Here is a 12,792-nt window from a genome sequence, read left to right on the forward strand (position 1 = left end):
CTTTCAAAATATTGGGTTTATTTTTAACTTGGAAAAGCCAGTGTAGTGTAGAATCATTACAAGTTGTGGACGATGATGTGCTCAATAAAACAACAGCTATCATTTATTACTTGAAAAGAAATTTATGTCCATGAAATGGAGATAGAAGTAATAGTAGCTAGTTAGACGTCGGCGACATAGAGAATACTACATGAGTGGCTATTAGATTCCATTTATCTTACGAGTTGTTTTAAAACGTATCTAATACGTTTTTAAACAACGAGTTGTAAGATAAATGGTATCTAACGGACACGGATGTTGTATTCTATACTGAGAGGCATAAATAACGCAATGGGTATTTCACTGAATAATCTCTTATAAAAATGTCAAATCACATATATTAAGTATGCGGACAAATAACATATTGGTAATAATTGTAAGTGAAAGAGGATTTTGTTCAAATCAGAACAAAATTGAATAAAATGAGTTTTCAGCAAAAAGCATAACTGGTGTGTTAATTACAACAATACAACATTGCATATGAAAATCATTTTGCATGTGCATTGCCTGCTCTCGTCTCCCTATAGAAGCAACCTTTTTTGTGTTTTCTGTCCTTTTTTTTAAATATGCCATGGTAAGTAATGTTCAAAAATTGCTGTTTAAAACCACATTTTATTTTTTAAAAATCCCGATTTGAACAATATCTTCTTTCAGTTACAGTTGTTACCAGTATGTCATTTGTCTGCATGCCTAATACTGATGACATAATATTTCTATAAGAAAATATGAGCGAAATACCCATTGCGTTATTTATGCCTCTCAGTATATTTCTTACATATCCTGAAAAACCCCAAGTTTTACAATAAATTTAAATGCCTTTTCCAACGAAAACCTATTTACGGCCCATGCGCTTATAGTTATAGTGTCACAGACAAGTCAATTCCAGGTTAACTTGTACGTCACGAAGTGATCGATTCGACTGTTCTTTTTGTCTTTCTTTGGATGGCATGGCACTGGTGACCTGGTCATCACCTAGGAGCAGCCAGTTATATGTCTTTAAAATGTTATCACCGAAGATGTGTTAACAAGTATGTGTTATCACAAATAACGAATGATGTTCTCACCAACATGTGTGTAAGAAATGCAGACAATCGTCCAGAGGTGCTTATAGAAGATATGCGTTGTTTACATTATTCAACATTTATTAAAGACAACACATTTGAACGGAAAACACTTTTTCCGGTCTATGTTGTTGTTTTTATGTTATTTTTCCTTTTGTTTTCTTTCAATACTAGGTACAGTCGCTATTAATAGATCGGTTCAACACAATCACGGGTACTTGATGATAAACACAGTTACAAGATGATAACAACTGAATCACAATCATGGGTAGTTGATGATAATCACAGTTACCAGATGATAACAACTGAAACACAATCATGGGTAGTTGATGATAAACACAGTTACAAGATGATAACAACTGAAACACAATCATGGGTAGTTGATGATAATCACAGTTACCAGATGATAACAACTGAAACACAATCATGGGTAGTTGATGATAATCACAGTTACCAGATGATAACAACTGAAATACAATTATGGGTAGTTGATGATAATCCGTTACCAGATGATAACAACTGAAACACAATCACGGGTAACTTGATGATAATCACAGTTACCAGATGATAACAACTGAATCACAATCATGGGTAGTTGATGATCATTACAGTTACCAGATGATAACAACTGAAATACAATTATGTGTAGTTGATGATAATCACAGTTACAAGATGATAACAACTGAAACACAATTATGGGTAGTTGATGATAATCCGTTACCAGATGATAATAACTGAAACAATCATGGACAGTTGATTTTAATCACAGTTACCAGGTAATAGCAACTGAAACACAATCATGGGTGGTTGATGATAACCACCGTTGCCAGATGATAGCAACTGAAACAACGATGGGTAGTTACTTTAGTCATGCCCTTGTGACGTCATGTATGCAAATGAGCTAGTTCCTGAGACAAACAGCGTGCGTGCGAGGGTCACAATATGGACCTACATTCCTACTAAAGTGCGCATATACAAATTAGGTGGGTTGTGGAGATACCATTTATCTTACAACGAGTTGTTTTGCAACTAAAACTAACCCACTCCGTTGGCGCTTGCGGTTAACTTGTGCGTCGCAGAGCAATGAGTTTTAGGTTTTCATTCATACGTCACAGAACAATCAATTTTCGGTCGTGATTATTTCATTGGCTTACGCGCCAAGGTCATCAGTGTGTAGCAATGAATAGAATGTCTTTAAATTGACATCAACTTCGGGATCGCCGAAAATCACACATGGTGTTATCTCCAATGGGTATCTTAGAAAATGGGTTTTGAAGTTGTGGGTTTACTCAATCTAATTAAAATTAGCTCCACTATTACATGCGCATCTAACAGCAGCCCGTTGGAGCTCATGTCCAGTTGACCTTTCATGCGACCAATCAAAACCTTACTTGCAAAATCATGCCAGTAATTTGAAAAGAATTTGAAAACATTCGGGATTATGCCGAGGGTATACGAAATGATCCGAAAACTAATTTCAATATAACATTTTATATAAAATTCGTTTCAAGACGAAAAAAAAACCCGTGATAGTATAGCCATAAAATCTGTTTATATTAGTATACAATCCAGAGTTTATTACTGCACGTTTCCCCCTGTTTTTTCAATGTTGAAATAGACCAACAAGTTCACCTATTGCATAAACAGTCTCGCCCGATATTTTTAGAATTTGTATGCTCCCGAATAACGCTATAAAAGGCGAAGTGTAATTGGTCGATATGCCCGGCTTAAAAAACCCTCAATAAAGCCAGAGTACGGAGCCCACGGCAGATGTCTCAGGAGCCATAAAAATCACCGCGTCCGCCGCAAAAACAAAGACAGGTAATCTAGCCTGGCCACTGAGCCTCAACTAATCTCCACGCCCTCAAACAGCCAGCCAATTGTTATTACACCATTTAGGCCTGTCAATAACAAGAAAAACAACAAACGAAAAGTCAGGAGCCCTGAATTAATTGTTAAAGTACCAACTGCTAAAGATTTCGTAAAAAATCTAAATGTTGAACAGCCAACTAAAAAAAACAAAAAATGTAGGACCAAGCGAGGCGTCCAAAACCGGTTCACAGCCAGGTCATCAAACTCCAGGGCCTTTCTACAAGGAAATTCCAGTTAGAGTTGGGGGACTCAGACAATCCCAACCTCAAATTAACAGGGAACCTCCAGCCCCCGCCACAACAACTGGAAACACCCCACCCCCTCTCAGCACCAAGTGGATTATCAAACTAAATCCCCTCCCAGCAGAAGCGACCACATTGAACACGCTCAGAAGGGATAACCCACACTTGAACCTGAGGGAGGTGACCACTTGGTCAAATGGGTATGTCTTAATAGCTGCTTCACTCAACAATACTGACCAGCGCATATGCGTTCAAGGGCGCCATTACCAGCTCACGCCCTATGAACGTAAGCCCAGTAAATGTTTCCACTGTCAGCAGTGGGTACACAGTGCGGCTAAGTGCCGCAATCACAGAGAACTTCCCACCTGTCACAGGTGTGAACAGAAACATAAAAGATCATCACGCAACTCACCCTGTACCAGACCTGTGCAATGCCCTAACTGCCTTAGCCGGCACATGGCTCACGACACCAGATGCCACCACTACCAGAAGGCGCTTCGCAAATTAAACAGAACTAGCGAACAAACAAATAAACCAGCCAACCAAAACACTTTTAGCGTTAAGTCAGTTCCTACAGTTAATCAAAACTGCTCCTATGCAGAAAAACTAAAAACCAACTCACCGTCAGAAGTTAGTGAACTCAAATCCATCATTCAAACTCTAGTACAGGAGATATCAACATTTAAAGCTAGCCTAATTATCCCCAAAAATTAACCTAATTAAATCTAAAAATAACTAAAAACGTAAAAAACATCGGGCCAGCGTCATGGGAGACAAGTCTCCATACGCCCCCACTAATAATTCAAATATAGGAAATAAGGGCCTTAGCGTTCTCCAATGGAACTCTAAAGGCCTCCATTCAATGGGACATGGTGCCGAACTCATTCAACTCATTAGCACTAGCAACATCAAGCCAGATATAATTTGCCTGCAAGAAACTTGGCTAGGAATCGACACTAAAGATAAAAATTAAAAAACTAAAGTATTTAAAATTCCAGGATATACAAGTTATTATAAAAATAGAGAAAATAGTACCAGAGGTGGAATAGCCACTCTAATTAAAAATACCATACTGCATACCGAAATTAAATATGATTCTATTAATAAAAACTTAGAAGTCCTAGGACTTACTATACAAAACGATAAAATGCCTATTGATATCATCAATGTTTATAGCCCACCGGGAACAGCCCATAATTAACTAACGTTAAGAGATTACAATAAACTCATAAACTCAAACAATAACTTAATTCTTGTAGGAGATTTTAATTGTCATAGCATACTGTGGGGAGGTCTGCACTCCGACGCACAGGGAGACATACTAGAGGAATTCATCAATACACACAATCTAGTATGTCTCAACGATGGCAGTACTACTTTTATACATGACTATCTGGGCACATCCGCCATCGACCTAACTATCACCTCTAACAATATAGGTGCAAACGCCCAATAGGTGTTAGAAGCTCTCAATAGCGACCACCTCCCAATTCTAACCAGCTATAAATGTAATACTACTTATATAGAAGAAGAAAATTTATACCTAAATTTAAATTTAATAAAGCTAACTGGGCTGGCTTTATAAGCGACTGTAGCAAAATTAAGTTAGAAAATAGCCTAAACATTGACGACGCCACTAATAAACTTACTAATAAAATAATAGAAATAGCTGAAAAGAATATTCCTAAAACTAAACCCTTCAATAAAAATAGACCAGTTAACTGGTGGACGGACGAAATTAAATCCAAATGCGGCTTTAGGAACAGGATGCGTAAACTTTATAAAAAAAAACCCCAGGGAAACAAGACTATCACACTAAATATAAAATAGCCAAAAACGAAGTAGGTAAGCTTATCATCAATGCTAAACAAGCCAGCTGGCATACATTTTGCAGTGAAATTAACAATAGAACATCTATTAGAGAAATGTGGAAAAAAATTAAGGCTATTCAAGGACAACGCGCTAATTCCACAGTCCTTTAAAAACATAAAACAGCAACCACTAATAAACAAAAGTCCGACCTTCTCAGTAAAACTTTCAGTAAAAACAGTAGCAACGAAAATTTTCCTAAACAATTTTTTGAGAAACTTAAGAAAGATAACTCTCTACCAACTAATGATACTAAAACAGCAAATCACCCAACTACTGATAATTTAGAATTTAATAAACCGATAACAATGTTAGAATTAAAAACAGCTCTTAAAGCTAAAAAAAAAAAAGTACTGCCACCGGGCCTGATCAAATAAGTTACACATTACTCAAGCACATGCCGGACGTAGCCCTAAAGGTAGTGTTATCGCTCTTTAACCGAATCTGGAGGGAGGGTCAAATGCCCACTGCGTGGAAACATGCAGAATGCTTTAGTCTTCCTAAAGCGGGAAAAGACCATTCCCTCCCAGGGAGTTATAGACCGATAACACTCACGTCCCACATGTGCAAAACCTTAGAAACTATTATCAATAAACGACTCAACAATTACCTACTCGAAAATAACCTAATAACTAATGTACAGAGCGGATTTAGAACTAAACATTCAACAATAGATCAAATAGTTAGATTACAAAGTAGTATTAATGATGCATTTCGAAAATCTCATAAGGTTTTAACAATATTCATAGATATTGAAAAAGCTTTTGATATGGTATGGCGTCAAGGTCTGCTAAATAAACTACAGAGTAACGGTATTAAAGGTAATCAACAATTTCATCCATAATAGATCAAGCTCAGTTAGAGTGAACGGTCACTATTCAGATAGAACCGAAATAATTAATGGCATACCACAAGGTTCGGTCCTCTCACCAACCTTATTCAACATGTTTATTAATGACATAACTAAAGCACTTAATGCTAAAGGAAAAACAAAAACGACCACGCCATTAAACACAGCACTATTTGCCGATGATTGCGCCATCTGGCGCACAGGCAACACAACCACTAATTTATTTCACCTAATGCAAGCTGATATGAATAGACTTAACAAATGGGCCCTGGACTGGGGCATTAAACTATCAGAAACTAAAATGTTTTTTTAATAAAGTCAATAAATCAGATAATCACCAACTTAAATCAGGTGATAAAATAATTCCAAGAGTCAAAAAATTTAAATTTCTAGGTAAACTTTTGACTCAAAACTAACCTTTAGTGACCATATCAATGACATAGTCAGGAACTCAAAAAATACTCTAAACTTGTTAAGAGCCATCTCAGGTACCAGTTGGGGAGCGCAAACAGAGGCAATGCTTATGGTTTACAAAGCATGCATACTCTCCAGAATAGATTATGGGGCCCAAGCATACAGGTGCGCCGCCCCCAAACTGTTACATAAATTAGATGTTATTCAAAACCAAGCTCTTAGAATCATAGCTAAAGTTCCATCAAATACCAGCGGACAGAGCTTAGAAGTTGAGTTATGCCACTGAAATATCGTCGCAATCTTCAACATCTTAATTATCATCTAAAAATCCACTCTCTTAAACTAGATCACCCAGTTCAGGAACTCACTCCTATCATAGCTAAACCAGGACTAGTATTCAAAACCAATCAAAATCTTAATGATTCTTTCACCACTAAAGCTAGTAAAATAGAAATAGAAGTAGGTATAGATAACACGCCAGTGGCACTATACCATATCAATCAGCCAGTCGAGTGTCACACACCATATCTTATTAAACAAGCTACGGATTCAACTCCATTTCCACCTTTTAAGAAAATCCTGTTCGAAGCCGCAGCCAACGAAAATTACCCTGGGCACATCCATATCTACACGGATGGCTAAAAAAATCTAGATAACGGTAGGGTTGGCTTCGCAGTAGTTGAAGAAAAAATATCTAAACACACTAAATTAGTTAAATACGCCAGGCTGTCAGATAACCTATCAGTCTATACAGCAGAACTGACAGCCATCTATGAAGCCCTAATCTGGATTAAAACTAAACAATACTCTAAAAGCGTTATTTTTTCAGATACTCTTAGCTCTATCCAATATCTTCAAACTAATAAATCTACCAGGCCAGATATCCTCGCAGCCATTCACAATAAACTTCATGAACTAATCCAGCTTAATTTAACAGTAGTATTCGAATGGGTCCCAGCTCACGTAGGTATAATTGGCAATGAAATAGCTGACTATGGAGCCAAAACTGCACTTTCAATCACTAGTAAAATTACAGTACTACCTTTAGGAATATCGGAACTAATGTCAAAAGCAAGAAAACACTATATTAATCAATGGCAGGCCAACTGGGACCTAACAACCAATACATGGCACTATAACCTCAAACCATTAGTCAACTCTATCCGACCTAAACACTTAAACACTTATGTGGATAAAATAATTACTAAATTGCGCACAGGTAAATCTTCGCAGCTCAACAGCTGCTCTTTCACCAATAAAAACCCTGACTGTGTGGCACCCGGGAAGACATGAAACACTATCTCCTGGATTGCACGCTACAGAACAGCTAGAGAAAACTAATGGTAGAATCAATAACCGAAGCCAACCACAATAAATCAATTACACCTAACTTTTTACTTAACCCTGATAAATATCTAAAACATAAAACCTTCAAAGCAGTATATCAATTCGTCCAGTCCACCAAACCAAAACTATAAGTGCCACGTACTGCCTGCCTTGCCAGCGTTCGGTCGACGCGGACCACCAACCCGACTGATCGCAGGCAGGATGGGAAACCGTAGCACACCCATCGGGCTCCTGACAGTCATAAAGTTAAAAACTAAAATTAGAAAATGATCGCAACCACCCGCCTGTACGTCTCCCGGAGGGAAGAGCGACCTTCTGCACTCGACCGACATGCACTCCACTCCAGGAGACCAACGGAGGGAAGGTGGCGATCTATAATTAAGATAAGTAATTAATACGCTGCTAAACTCGTGACACCCGTGACTCCCTGGATGGAACATCCATCCTACGCACTCTAACAGACCACGTAGTCCAACCCGGGGAGAGAACGGTGAAACGACAAAAGTAAAAACATATACCTAGCCAAATTAGCTGGCACAAATTCAGCAATAAATTAACAATTACTCAAAACCACCCGCCTGTACATCTCTCGGACGGAAGAGCGACCTTAAGCACTCGACCAAACAAGCACCCCAACCTGGGGATCAACGGCGGGATGGTAGCGAATGATTTAATAACCGCTAGATATGACAATGCTTGAATCGTGACATCTGTAACCCCCTTGGTGGAACATCCACCTTACGCACTCGAACAGACCACGTATTCCAACCCGGGGGAAGAACGGTGAAACGACAAAAGTAAAAGCATATACTCAACCAAATTAGCTGGCATAAATTTAGGAATATAAATTAACAATTACTCAAAACCACCCGCCTGTACATGCCTTGGATGGAAGAGCGACCTTAAGCACTCGACCAGGCACCCCAACCTGGGGATTAACAGCGGGACGGTAGCGAGTGATTAATAACCACTAGATATGCCAATGCCATCCAGACCTAACCACGATAACCATATTATTCTACTGTAAATATGTTCATGTTCTGAAGCTGGCATACACCACCCGCTAACGACACATTAGTTTGTTTTGTTTTTGTTTTCTTCTTTTGTTTTTTCTTTCTTTCTCACTAAGACAGGATCGAAGTCGCAGTAACCCAATTGGCTAATTAACCAGCCAATCAACATCGTTAGATAATCAACCAAGATAGGACACCACTAATTATCGCCTATTTTTTGCAGCACTCTTATTGGTCCAATCCAGCCAATCACGGATCAAGAACCCCACTACACCTAACTGTAAATAAACTGCACGAATTTGTCTTTGCACCCGCACCATGTTTTTTGTATTACTGATGCATTCCATCCTAGCTAACTAAGGTAAGTCAACTAGGGTTCCAGAAGCAAAGACATGCAGGAAAACCGATACCCAACTATCCAGATAGCCTGAAGACAAACCAAGTAAGCCTACTAAAGGGTGTATACTACCAAATCAAATCCCATAGACGACAATAGTAACATATGTGGCTAAAACTCCTACCTGCAGCGTATCAATCAACATAAATGCCACGGATATAAATACTACCACCCCTCACACTTAAAGTGAATCAGACAAAATTGGGGGTCAAGCTGCTTGTTTCTGAGATAACGGGTAGCGTCTATGACTACCCTAGTTCCGCACAAAATTCGAGTACTTTTTTTTACAGGTACCCCATACATGTTTCAAGCACAAGGCTACTTGACACATTGGTACTAGATGAAATAAAATTGCATATTTTTTTTACCCAGATGAAACTATTATTTTTTACAACCAACACACTCACATTTATAACCAATCACAGGACTTGTCGTGTTCACTTCTCTATCAACAGTTGGGTGCACCTCGAACTTTGACCCAGCCGGAAGTTATTTGGTTTAGTACTACCTATAATCCTATATTTAGGGGGCGGGAATCAAAATTCTTCAAACTAAGTACCTAGATTGGTGCATATATGTATACAATTGCTTCTTGCCACCGTTAGTTTCGTTTTATTGCATTGGTAATAAAGTTAAGTATGCCAAGCACTAGGCTTTTTAAACCAATACCTACACTATAAGGGTTTAACCCTTCATATTAGATAACTAGGCTAGTTTAACTCCCCCCCCTCCGTCATTGTATTCAATGCTATACAAGGACGGAGGGGGATGGGTGGTCATGAATGACCGTTGAACTCACTAGAATAGGGACTTAAGACAATAGGTACAACCTTAACACAAAACTAGGATTCACACACAGACTAGACGCTCACTGCATCGGTACACAGGGTGCATGATAACAATGCACCCGCCCCCATTTAATGGCCAAGCACGTACTCTAATAAGGAACCGGACAAAAGAATACCGGTTCCGAGTACACAATTGCAATGCACCCGGGGGAAGCTGAACAAAAGAATATCGGCCTCCCCCAACCAAACCCCCAATACTTGCTGCTGGTAATAACTTGGTACTTAGTGATGCCTAGGGAGACACCAAAGCATCGTAAAGGTCTAAAATTAACGAGCTACTCTCGATTCACTAATATCAAAACCTATATTAGCTCGGCCATTTACCTTTCGACCGACCGTTCAAAATTGCGCCAAATTCCCTCAATCAAAATTGCGCACCCTTTTCTCTTTGGCATTTAACTGCTCCATTCAAATTCCATAGCACCACCACCACCCCCACCCGCCTGCTACCGATTTGATCGGGCTGCTGGTGCTCCCTTGCACCTGCCTGTGCAGGCGGTCCCTCCTCTCCCCTCCCCCACCTTTCCTGTCATGTGCCCACGACAGGCGTGCGCTACAATAGCTTGTTCTGAATGTGCACGTAAAACCCTGGCGTCAGACATATGGTTAAGGACCACACATATTTTGAAAGGAAACCCGCTGTCGCCACTACATGGGCTACTCTTTCCGATTAGCAGCAAGGGATCTTTTATTTGCGCTTCCCACAGGCAGGATAGCACAAACCATGGCCTTTGTTGAACCAGTTATGGATCACTGGTCGGTGCAAGTGGTTTACACCTACCCATTGAGCCTTGCGGAGCACTCACTCAGGGTTTGGAGTCGGTATCTGGATTAAAAATCCCATGCCTCGACTGGGATCCGAACCCAGTACCTACCAGCATGTAGACCGATGGCCTAACCACGACGCCACCGAGGCCGGTTACTAGTCACTGCAATAAGTACAGCTATGATATCATGCACTCATGTATCGCTGTCAAAATGGTGATGAAGCTGGGCATATCCTGCCCCACCAGTGGCACCGTCGTGAGTATTCCCACCATAGTTGTCAAGTCTGTCACTTCATTTAAATCGATGAAAAAAAAAATCTGCGAGAGTATCACCAAAGAGATGAAGAAAAAACACCGAGCTTCATAGATAGCTTTTTCACCTGTACTAAACACATTTCGAAAAATCTTAGTAGTAATCTGTAGTATGAGAGATTTGTTTTAGTGAAAATAAGTCAAAACATAATCTGACAGGCTACGTATAGTTGACAGGTGGCATTCAATTAAACCAGGGGCGGGACGTAGCCCAATGGTAAAGCGCTCGCTTGTTGCACGGTCGTTTTAGGATCGATCCCCGTCGATGGCCCCATTGGGTTATATCTCGTTCCAGCCAGTGCTCCACAATTAGTGTAACAAAGACCGTGGTATGTACTATCCTGTCTGTGGGATGGTGCATATAAAAGCTCCCTTGCTGCCAATCCAAAAGAGTAGCCCATGAAGTGGCGACAGCTGGTTTCCTCTCTATATCTGTGTGGTCCTTAACCATATGTCTGACGCCATATAACCGTAAATAATTGAGTGCGTCGTTAAATAAAACATTTCCTTCGACTAACACATGTAATTACAGCGTGATACATATACGTAAAAAGAAGAAACCCTCACCGTTTAAGAATCCACAAACAATGGGCGGTGTTGTTGCCAGTTCCCCATAGAACAAGAAGCGTCTTCCACCACTCTAGTCCCACCGATGTGGCAATAGTTAATGCAATAATTAAAATACTTGTATAGCTGTATAGCGTAATACAGACAGACAGACAGTTTATTAATAATATACAGGCTGATTGTGCGACGCATACCAATGACTTACTTATGAGGGGACGGGTTAGTGTGTTCGCAGCTGTTAGGGAAGCAAGCGCGGGGACATTTACCTTTAAGATTGCGTGGAGACACTAACTTTTAACGTAGCGCGGGGACACTGAATTTTAACATAGAGTGGGCATGCCAACTTTTAAGACAGAGTAGGGTGTGACGTTAGAGATAAAACTCGAAACCAGATGTCTAAAAATTACGCTGATTTTTCAGTTAGCTATATTGGAGGAAAATGCCATAACCTGATACACATAGTTTGTTAACATGTGCTGTTTAGTTTTTAATTATGTATATTTATTTTGGTAAAAGATTTAAAAAGTGTAAAAACAAGTTATACAGATTGTAATTTTGTATTTTGCTGAACAATTATGTTAGAGATAACATTAAAAAAAATTTTTTTTAAATAAAAGAAACACGAAATTAAAAACAGAAAAAAAAAAAAATAATAATAATAATAATAAATAAATAAATAAATAAATAAATAAATAAAACAAACAAACAAACAAACAAACAAAAAAACAACCAACATTAATGACGTCGGAAATGGATTTCTCATTGTTTGTGGAACCCGACTATCAATTAAGGAGGCGGGTCGATTTTATCAACCCCCACCCCTAACAGTTTGTACACTAAAGTTGTTTTATTACAACTGAAGGCTGTAGTGAGCTAAGAGGTAGTAGCTGTCGCTTCTGCTACGTGTGTGGCCGCTGTGGCTGCTGCATTTGTTGCTACCGCTGCTACTGCAGCTATTGTTTGTAAGTTGTTGGGGTTTTTTTATTCCAGCAATCCATATGTACTTTCTCCTGTCACATAGATCGTAGGCCAAAAACATACTATTTTAGTCGAAAACGAGACACTTGTTCATAATCTTCTCTGTTCAGTGACTCAAAGTGAAATGGTCACGCTTGACCCACATGATTATCATTATAGTATTTTCAGAACATGTCTCTGCCGTTATTTTAAAGGGACATTCCTGACTTTGCTGCA

At 39.3% G+C, this 12,792-nt stretch overlaps 1 protein-coding gene across 1 annotated transcript in view; it reads right to left on the reverse strand.

Annotated features, from left to right (window-relative positions):
* LOC121375804 (carbohydrate sulfotransferase 9-like) overlaps window positions 1-11,690 on the reverse strand; it is a 38,467-nt gene extending 26,777 nt beyond the window's left edge. The window contains exon 1 of the mRNA XM_041503461.1: window positions 11,599-11,690. The gene's annotated coding sequence lies outside the window, so the exon portion shown is untranslated. The remainder of the gene's footprint in view (window positions 1-11,598) is intronic.
* Between the last annotated feature and the right edge of the window lie 1,102 nt (window positions 11,691-12,792).

The sequence above is a fragment of the Gigantopelta aegis genome, chromosome 6 (genome assembly GCF_016097555.1).
Source record: "Gigantopelta aegis isolate Gae_Host chromosome 6, Gae_host_genome, whole genome shotgun sequence".
NCBI classification, from domain to species: domain Eukaryota; kingdom Metazoa; phylum Mollusca; class Gastropoda; order Neomphalida; family Peltospiridae; genus Gigantopelta; species Gigantopelta aegis.